Raw genomic sequence first — 9,282 nt, 5'->3', positions numbered from 1 at the left:
TTTATTAAAGATTGTGGTGACCCATCCGTTTTACGTATTTTAAATAAATCATTAACAAGTAATATTAGTTACGTAATCTTTTATAGAAAATTATATTAAGGGTTTTCAATCCTAAGCTACGGTTATGAATCCTAAACTAAGGGTTTTCATTCCTAAAATATAAAGATGAGTTAAATAATTAACAATTAGTTAGGATACAATTAGTATAAATAATTAATAAATAAACAAATAACTAACAAATCAAATAATTAACAAGTTATTATCATATATTTAATAAATAAACAATTAAGTAACTAATCAAAAAATTAATAAATTATTATCGTATATTTAACAAATAAACAATTAATTAACTAATGAAACAAAACAATTAAGAAATTATTAACAAATAAACAATTGGCTTAGCAAAAACAAAATAAATAATTAGCCAGCCTAACAATTGAAATAGCTAGTCTAACAATTAATAAATACTTAAGTCGCTAATCCAATAATTAACAAATACTAAATAAACAAGCAATAAATAATTAACTAATTAACAATAGAAAAACAAATTAAAAAAAAAAAAAAAAAAAACCAAAAAATGGGGCAGCCCCAACGGTGCCTGACGCCCAAAAACGCAAAAAAAAAAAAAAGGAAAACGAGTAATCCACCACCGTTATACAATGACCATGCTTAGATAATAATATATTTAACAATGTAATAGAAAATTCGTAGTGAAATACCTAGATTGAAGCTTTTTTTTGAGTTTTTGAAATGTGTTATACGCCGCTCTATTCCGAAATCCAACCTTAGAAACTTGTTCCTACACTTCAATATACCAAGAATATTGAGTTTTGGATTGAAAAATTAACACGAAATTATAGTTTTCGGGGTTGGGACCACCGAAAAAGGGGTTAATGGCGGGTGGAGAGACGTCGCGATTCCGTGGGGAAGATGAGGGGCCGATTTAAGTCATCGTTAGACTGCAATTTCGTGCGTGAAAGGCCAAAAGTGAAATTTTGCACTTTGTCCTTTTCCCACGACCTAAATTCGTGCGTGAATACTATTAATGGAATTTTTTTTTTTTTTTTTGCCTAATTGGTGACAACTTTTTTTATTTTTAGTGCTACTTAAGTCGCGGACTCCTCTCAGCAAGCGGACGAGAACTGATTTCCCCTTGTGGCACCTAACGACTTTAATTGCGAACGACGTTTAATTGGAAAGATTTATTCGACTGTTTTTTTTCTTTTTTTGGCAAGAGCTCTCCTTTACAATGAAATTCAAATCAGAGTGAAGACCTTTGATAGTATTTTATATTATTTCGGGTTTTAAATTCTTAATTAATAATTTATAATTTCAAGTGAACTTTTATAAACTTGTATCGATATAACGCATTCTACCATTCTTGGGTTGTAGAAAGAAAGGAGGGGAGTGAAGAAGACGAAAGAAACTAAGAGAAGAAGAATGGTGGAATTGTTCGTTTGCTTATTTGGAGTTGAGCTTCTGACTGGTGCTCATTATCACAAGCTTAGATTGATGCTACTTGAGGGTGCTTTTATAAACTTGCCTATTTCTTGTAGTGAGAGGAAAACAAAAAAGGGAGAAGAAGGCTTTAGTTTTGGTTTACTTGGAGATGCAAAATATGTGTCTAATAGACACAGTTTTACTTGAGTTCAAGGGTTCAATAGAAACAAGATTAAGTTTAAGTGTCTAAATGAAAAACTCAGACAAGTTTAAGGGGCTACGTATGTATTCAGCCTTGATTAAATAATATTAATTTACCTCATTATATTCACTACTCATAGTATAATTGATTCACCTTTGGGCAAATCCTTAAGTTCTAACAATAGTAAAAGTCAATTTATCCATTTATTTTCGGTAATTGGCATTTCATTAGTTTAATGGATAAATGAAAATTTATGTACACATATTTTTCTTAAACATACTAGTTCGGCCACTTTGGTGACTAACAAACTATATTAACATAAATGCACACATAAAATAAATATCATAAAGAATTTATGCATGTGAATAGTTTAAACATTTTAGTTTGGCCACTTTGGTGACTAACAAACTATAAACAAACTACATGCACAAACTAAACATAAATATTATGTATGTGCTTATTTTAAACTTTCTAGTTTGACTACTTTGATGACTAACAAACTATATTAACTTTAAAAAACATACATTAATTATTGTTCAACATAAATATCACTTTTAATTATTGCATAATATAAGAACCAAACCAGTCAGTACTTTATGTGGAATTTACACGCAATTGTCAAGGTTCATACATATTCCGGAATGCAACATCAATCACTTTAATGGCCTACAATACTTAAATAGCAAGAAAACTAATATTATAGCCCAAAATTACAATGGCCAAAGGCTTTAAAATAATAATTTATTTATTTATTTCAAGGACCATTAAAGATTCACAGTAGTGCAAGATAGGGGCTACTTACAGTTCCTTTAAAAATTGGCAGAAACCTATAAACCATTACAGCATCGGCTTCAAAACTTGGACAATTTAAAAGAAACTAAAGATCTAGAACAGATCAATCCATATAGTTTAATACTCGGAGTATAAAATACGGTTTTCGGTAAGCACAAGTCCCAGAAAGCTTCTGTGTTATCGTTGTCATAAAACCTTTATTTTTTTTATTTTTTATTTCGATTCGATCATAGAGAAATTTAATGAAAACAGTAGAAGCTGGAAACCTTCAGCCATATTCTTACAAATTAAAACGGCGACCATAAAAGCAATCAGTGATCCGTTAACACAACAATACATACATCATCATATAGGTTTAATTTTCTTACACAAAGATTATCAGTTCAAATATCCAGGCTCTGATACCACATGTAAGATTAACTTAATTCACACAGGATTTTGAATACAATAATCTTACATGGAGAGAAAACCGAAAACATACCTGATGTGGAAGACATTATTATGAAAGCTGAAGCGTTAATTGTAGAAACTGATTTCTACCTCCTTGCTCTAGTCTTACGTTACCACAGCTGCTAGCGATGGAAAAGATTAGAGATTTTGTGGTCACCCTAATGGGTGGAGAGAGGACCAATTTATAGGAGTTGTGACTAAATCCGATACGTCCATCAAGTAACCGATCTAACAGACGAGATTTATTCTTCATTAAATATTAGTCATGGGCTTTACTTTAATTGAGCCATACATGAGAATAATAAAAATTCTTACACCCTTTTCCTTCTCTAAACAATTCGGTCCCTTCTTTTCATTTTGCATTGAAATTTACTAATTTAGTATATATGTTCGCATATAAATTTGGTGATATTTGAAAATAAATAGTATTTGAAGTAGGTTGAAAAATGATATCTAAAAATTCAAATTGTGCTTGAACATACATTTCACTTGAAAAAATATTAAAATATTTATGAAGGAAAAAATAATTTCTTGAAAACTCAACTTTTAGTTGGAGTGAAAAAGTGACTTCAATGCATAACCAAACAGTTATTTGAGAAAAAGGTTGGAAAGAAAGCAAAAAAAAAAAAAAAAAAAGTGCAAGCGAGCCTATATTATACCATTAGTTTCAATTGATGCTAACATGTTTAACTAGCCACAAAATTTTAGAAGAACGAATTTTTTTTATAACATGTGGTGTAAAACATACCATCATATTTATGACATAGACTCTCCCTGACTCAAGGTCTTGGGACAAGACTTTATTAAAAAAATTAAGGCAATCAACATTTGATATAAAGAAGTAACCAATAATATCAAATCATGTTCTTATATTTGAAAATGGAAAACCTAGTATAACATAAACCAAGAATAAACTTCAAATATTTTTAGCAATTCTGGATTTTTAAATTGAAATTATACAAAAAAAAAATCAATGAAATTAATTTAGTCATTAAAATCACTTTCGACTCCTTATGCCTAAACTTATGAAATGTCTTTTTGTACCTTTCACCGAAAACGTACATTATCAACACCGACACAAGATCCACGGCCAACTAGATGATCAACATAACAGTAAGTATCATATATCCTATTTGCTCCGGTGGTCTCATCGTAGTGTTGTACGAATAGACTCTACCAAGCAAATGTGATTAGCACAATATATAGTACCCTCTCATGGGGGCACTTTGGCATAGCCCTTTACCAATAGGTAGAGTTTACACCCACACCGGCACGTGTGGCTTCATGGCGACACACAAATTCATCTGAAGTCAATTTTGGTGAACACAAATAACTCCTAAAATATTTTATATTCTAAATAAATTCATTACTTATTAGCCTCAAAGATCTATTTTTATCAAATCATGATGTTCATAGTCAATCCAAACCATTTCTAAAAATCAAATGTAAAACGTTTTCTCAAATATATTAGAGCATTTATCAAATGAGAATTTAAAACTCAAAGTATTCAACAAGTGCTATTTCAATCCATTTAGCTCTTTAAAGCATGAATATAAATCATTCAAACCAAATAGTACTTTCAATGTAATACTTTCTATTAAAAAAAAAAAATCAGATAGTGTTTCATTTTTTTAACGTCAATATAAATTTTCATAATTAACTTATAACATTTATTTCAAGTGTCATTTTATCAATAAGTTTTAAACATTTCTTTTCAATAATTAATTTTTAAAATCAAATGACACTTCATGTGCAATATTCTTTTTAATACATGGTGACATTCTTACCTGCTTGTGCTCACAAGAATAAATGTACATTATAAACGATCTCACATGAACTTAAATCATGCACTTAGAGAAAAAATTCTCAAGAAGAGTAAGCCTTAACTTACCTCAACTCGAAGTTACGATGTTCCAAATTGATTAAAATGCTCAAACATCGCCAACAAATTGATATCTATATTTAGATATCCTAAACACATCAAAACATGTCTTCAACAATCCCAAATCACCCATACGGTTCACTTCTGTCCTTAATCGATTCTATTCTTAGAATTTAATATGCATTTGGGCTAATTAATGATACTATACTGATTATCCAATTAACACCAGCAAGTTACTCATCATCCCTATCGCCAACTCAATCACATTTACGAGACCCACTTTTAGAGTTCAACCGATACCTCAACTAAATAATGATTTCTTACTCCAAATTAATCATCTTCTATATACTCATTCGTATGCCGATATATGAAGAGATTGTCCATGCCCAAACCTTTTTGTTACGTTGAACATTTTTTTGCACGGATTGCCCTTCGTTTGGGGTGGTCTTTAAATTTTGCCACTCAAATTTGTGGTCTTTAAATTTTGCCCTTCATATTTGTGGTCTTTAAATTTTGCCCTTTGCTTGGAAAGATGAGCGAATACATGAAATTACGGGTTCGAACCCCCGCTCAAGCATAAAATAAAAAAATAATTTCGCAAGGCAGACTAGGGGAGTGTATGCCGGATCCGAAAGATACAATCTTTAAGAAAAAGTTAAAGTTATGCCGGATCCGGCATAACTAAAAGTCTCGCCTCGAGGCAAAGTCTCGCGTGACTTTTAGTTAAACATAACTAAAAGAGTCTCATGGGAGGGCATATAAAATTTAAACTTTGCCTTATAAGGCAAACTTTTTTTGGTTGAAAGTCTATTTTATTCCATCCAAAAAACTTGTACAAAGACAAAGTTGAAGCCGACCTTCAACCGTACATGGTAAAATTCCTACTCACTAACTTGTATAAGTCAAACTAAGAGCAACTATTACATTAAAAAAACAACGGCCAGTTTAATCAACTACACTTAGCTAGGGATAGCAATTCATAGCAAAAAATCTCTCGCCATTTGAAATTGTTCTGCGCTTGGATGTGAATATGTTGTGCAATCTCTCTGCAGAGTCTATCGGGAAGAAACCTGAGTATTTTGAAATGCGAGTAGGTTATTTCTCTCTCAAACCAATGCCACTAGCATACCAAAAATGCACGGCCAGTAATGGAGCGTGCTTTGATTTGTGTCTAGCAATGTGTGAGATCCATGTGATTTCATCTTGCCCCCCACTATTCTTCTAGTGTACCCACCATATACCAACAATACTGTACCACAATCCTTTTGTGATGGAGCATTCAAAATAAAGATGGGAAAATATTTCTTGGGTCGCCGGAAGATGGGAAAATATTTCGAAGTCTATCAACAATTGCTAATCTACCTTGTATTGCCACCAAAGTGTGAATTTGTATCGGGATGGACATTTGGTTGTAGCATAATACTTTTCCATGTAACTTTGGTATATATGCTTGAAAAAATACATATATATGCTTCAAGGCAAAGTTTGCCCATAAGGCATAAGTATGCCCCCACGATAAGTTTGGTAAATCTTAACAAGTTTATGCCGATGGGGCATACTTTTAATGGGCAAACTTTTATGCGGATCCGTAAATAAACTTATGAAGGAATTATCAAAGTTATGCGGAATCCGGCATACTTATGTCAAGTCCGCCCATAAGGCATAAGTATGCGGGTCCTATAACTTTGCTAATTCCTTCACAACCGTATGCCGATGGGGGCATAGCGAAATTTAAACTTTGCCTTGCGAATTTTTTTAAAATTTTGATCAAAGTGGGGGTTCGAACTTTAAAACCTGGGATTTAGCGAAGGGCAAAATTTAAAGATTTCAAATATGAAGGGCAAAATTTAAAGACCACCCTAAAAGAAGGGCAATTCTGCGAATTGCCCTACGTTGAACGGTTCAATCATGCAGCCCAATTGTCCCACTGCTTTGTTAATGAATACATTTGGGCCTTTAGGAAGAAGGACAGCCCATAATAATAATAACAACAACAGCAACAATAATAATAATAATAATAATAATAATAATAATATGGATAGCTTAATTTTCCTTTCATCCAGCTAATTCTTAACACCTCAAAATCTCCATAATGGAGCGACTTCATATTTAGATACAAGTTATTTCTACTATATAGAAGCATGGGTGAGAGGCAGGATCGTCGTCCATCCAAGGGCATAAAAGTAATTTCAGTTAGTGGCTTTTTAACTCAGATACACCACATACCAATTAGATCTAGAAAGATAGAAACTACTGTTACGTCAGGCGTGAAGGAGAAAGAGTTTAGGGCAGAACTTGGCTGACAACAATGGTGGCCTTTTCTCGGCAGGATACCTCGAAAAACTCGAAGGTGAAGCTTACATTAATATCCGAAAAGGGAAAGTAATTCCAGGTTATGAATTAAACTTAATTCTATCTTGGGAAGGTGAGGTTGTAAATGAAGGTGGTTTGACATTTGAAGGGAATGTTGAATTACCTTATATAGTCATGAAAATGGGCTTGATGAAGATCCGTAAATTAGGGTTACGATTAAAGATGAAGGGTAAATTGGGAAGAGATTAAAGGATGCATTTATTGTTAAAGGAAAGCCTTTTGTTTTAGAGCAAATTAGGGTTTATGTTAATGCTATGTCAAAGGGTCCTTGTAAGGATGAAAATGAGGTGAAAAAAGTGGTAAAAATAGTTGTCAACGCCGGAGATGTTGGTTCTCCGGCGTTGACTGCGTGAAGGAGGAGAGAGGTGAAAAAGGAGAAGAAAAAGGAAGGGTTTAAGACGATAACGATGATGGAGAAATTTAGTTGTAGGGCTAAAGATTTGTTTGAGATATTAATGGATGAGAATAGATGGAAGGGATTTACACAGAGTAATGCTAGGATAAGTTAGGAAGTGGGAGGTGAGTTTAGTATATTTGATGGATCGATTACGGGAAGTAATGTGGAGTTGCAAGAAGGGAAGTTGATTGTGCAGAAATGGAGGTTTGATAGTTGGCCTGATGGTATACAGTCCATGGTATGGTTTTTTGACCTTTGCTTTTTCTATTTGTGCTTATGTGTTTGTCAAGAATGTTATTTTAATGTTAAGTAAGGCAAACTGTTTAGTGTTGGAATGAAATATATCTGAATAGAGTGGAATGGAAGCTGGAGATGCACTTTTAACTGAAAAAATAATAATTTGTGTACGTTTCTTAGGTACCAAGAACCAAAGACAAGTTAATTTGTTCTAATTAAGAGTTAAACTCAAAATAAGAAACAATTGGACTTACAGAGGCAAACAGATGAAAATCAAGGTGGGCTAGATGAGGAGTGGATAGTTAGATGCCAATCCGTTTGTTGCTAAATTCTCTATTCGCAGGATGTGAAATTAAACACCTTTTTATTTAAAAACATACTTTTTGAGTACTTGATATGTGTATTTTAAATTTTGTTAGTTTTTTTCAACTAATATTGATTTCACTACTAAAATGTTGTAAACTAGATTTGTGATAATAGAAATAAAATCTTCTCTCGCTTGGAACCTATGTACTTACATTTAGATATTATTTTTACCTTACAATTGAATAAGTTCATTTAGTGTTTGTGTTATTGCAATAACTTTTACGTCTTTGCAAATTATAGCATGTGATGCTCTAAATATTGTTCTTTGAGCCAAGAAGCAGCTCATGTTCGACATGCCTGCTTCTTGGCATTAATTTAAATTAAATATAAAGACAAATTATGTATTTTGGAATTATATCTACTATGTGGAACTAACTTATGTGTCCTTTAAAGCTGGAAAGAAAGATCTTATTTAATAAATTTATATCTTTGACATGATGTATGATTGTCAAATGCTCATTATATGATTGTCAAATGCTCATTTTACATTTTCAAGTCGAAGGTTGTACATGTTAAATTTGTCGACGAATCACGCTTTGTCGCTCTATTTGCACCTTTCTCTTTCTCTTCTTATCTTTGTCTATTAATCTTTGTAGATTAATTAAGATAGATTCTAATAGTTCATGTTCTTTTGGTTGAATTTTTGTGCCTTATATATCAATATGTATGTTGTGTGTTTACTAATGGTGGTCCATAACTTATGCAATCGGTGAACTCCGTGATGTTTAGATCCATTGTGTTCTCTACGTTTATATACTGCTCTTACTTTCAAGTACTTTATAAATGATGGTTCTCCTTGTCGAAATAAAGAGGTTGATAACATGCTTTGTGGATATCGTCTCGCAATGGTTGATCCTCAAACATATTTGAGTTCACAATTTGTCCTCGAGTGGATACTTTATTCCATGAATTTATAATCATATTCTTTGGGAGCGAATCCAACATGGAACATATTGGCTTACATATCATGGCTGAAGTGTGGCCTCTTTTGTACTTATCTATATGTAGATTAGACCATTTCAAGGTAGATATCTGTTTATTAACCTAACAGAGCAATTCTTAATGAATTCCCCTTGAAGTTTTTGCAGATACCTTGATCAAATGTAGCTCAAGGAATCAACGAAGCAATACTTGGCTAATAGC

The 9,282-nt window shown here is 32.4% G+C and overlaps 1 pseudogene; it reads left to right on the top strand.

Moving 5' to 3' along the window:
- Positions 1–6,907: 6,907 nt before the first annotated feature.
- Positions 6,908–7,903, top strand: LOC132047579 (uncharacterized; annotated as a pseudogene).
- The last annotated feature ends 1,379 nt before the right edge of the window (positions 7,904–9,282 follow it).

This window comes from Lycium ferocissimum, chromosome 2, assembly GCF_029784015.1.
Source record: "Lycium ferocissimum isolate CSIRO_LF1 chromosome 2, AGI_CSIRO_Lferr_CH_V1, whole genome shotgun sequence".
NCBI classification, from domain to species: domain Eukaryota; kingdom Viridiplantae; phylum Streptophyta; class Magnoliopsida; order Solanales; family Solanaceae; genus Lycium; species Lycium ferocissimum.
This window is presented reverse-complemented; position numbering and strand designations above follow the sequence as displayed.